This window comes from Nanorana parkeri, unplaced genomic scaffold (genome assembly GCF_000935625.1).
Source record: "Nanorana parkeri isolate BGI_ZX_2015 unplaced genomic scaffold, ASM93562v1 scaffold708, whole genome shotgun sequence".
NCBI classification, from domain to species: domain Eukaryota; kingdom Metazoa; phylum Chordata; class Amphibia; order Anura; family Dicroglossidae; genus Nanorana; species Nanorana parkeri.
The window spans coordinates 157,045-158,764 of record NW_017306976.1 but is presented as its reverse complement, the minus strand read 5'-3'; positions in this window follow the sequence as shown (position 1 = coordinate 158,764).

Below are 1,720 nucleotides of genomic sequence, written 5' to 3'. Positions count from 1 at the left end.
CATTCCTTCCTTCCATATTGCTCTGCAAAAGTGACCCTTCTGTAGTGCGATATCGCGCGACAAGGTCGTGCAATATCGCCGGTAATGCGCGACATTACGCGGAAATATGCGCGATTTTGGAGCGGAAGTCGCGCGACAAACCGCTCAGGCGGCTCCAAGGGTTGTGTGTGCCTTATCTGCCTTTGTTGCTCTCTGAGCTCCCTTATCTGGACGGCCAGGCCCACCAGATCCCCCCTTTTTCGAACATGCTCGAAATACAAAAGTCGTGCGACCGTACAGTAGAAACGTTAGCACGCCTTCCATACACTGCACGATTATCGTACGATCGCGGGATTTTCGCCCGATTCTCGTACGAGAATAGAGCAGTGTATGGGCACCTTTAGTATCCTGCGGGTCCCAGCTTGCACGTAGAATAGAACTTCCAGCTGGCAGTGACTGCGATCATCCAGCACTAAGCCCAGGAACTGAATTGATCAGCTCCTGGGATTCCAAACCAGATACTCGGCTCTTCATAGGAGCGCTTGTAGCATATTAATGTAAATACAATGCTTACATCTATGAAATGAGGTGACATCACAGCACTTCCACTTATCATGAAGGCTCGGGCAGAGCTGTTGCTGCTCTATCCAAAGTCTATATATGGAATGAATCCGCGCTAATTGAGAAGAGATTTAATATATAAAGACATTTTTTTTAAACCTGGGTTTAGGGTTAGAAAGCCGCCAGACAAAGGTTACTGTCTCCAAAGTCTCCCTGCAGCAATAGATCAAATTATATGAAAAACAATATTGTGCCGAGCTAATAATCATACATATCTAATAAATTGAAACATATATAAATGAGTCACATATATGAGCCTTCAAACAAATGAGGCATAGAAAATATCTACACAAAGAAAAAAAAAAAGAAATATAGACAATAAAAAGGCTCAAGGAAAAAACAAAAGCAAACAATGGTGATTGTGCAAAAAAAAAAACCCCTTCAGATGATTAGCAGCCAATCTGCATATAACTCTCAGGTAAAGATAATCACACAATGCAGGCAGTCCTTGTCCTTTTTCTCTTTCCACCTGGATTTATACTGGTACCTGTGATCTGAGGAGACCTTATCGCCTTTTCTGTGCATGGGCTTCCCTCCCCCATTAAGAAGGGAAAAAGTGCATTTGACCTAGCTCTGTGGGTCTACCTCCCCAGGTGAGCACTCACTTGTTGTCATCACTCACTGGGTGGAGGTGAAGGTCTGCCTGCATTGTGTGATTATCTTTACCTGAGAGTTACATGCAGATTGGCTGCGAATCATCTGAAGGGTTTTTTTTTTTTGCACAATCACCATTGTTTGCTTTCTTGTTTTTTCCTTGAGACTTTTTATTGTCTATATTGCGCTTTTTTGTATGTGTGTAGATATTTCTTATGCCTCATTTGTTTGAAGGCTCATATATGTGACTCATTTATATATGTTTCAATTTATTAGATATGTATGATTATTAGCTCGGCACAATTTTGTTTTCCACATTATCCAGATATTTAGTTATATCCTTAGTGCTTGGTAGCTCTTATTTCCACATTACACTTACTGGCGCTGATCACCTTTTATTGTTTATTTTTAGATCAAATGATATAGTGATTTATTACTGGCTTATTGCAGCCAGCAATAGATCCCTGTTAGAAGTGATCTGTTGCTGCACAGCTGCATGGTGGAGGGATCTGGATTTGATCATCAT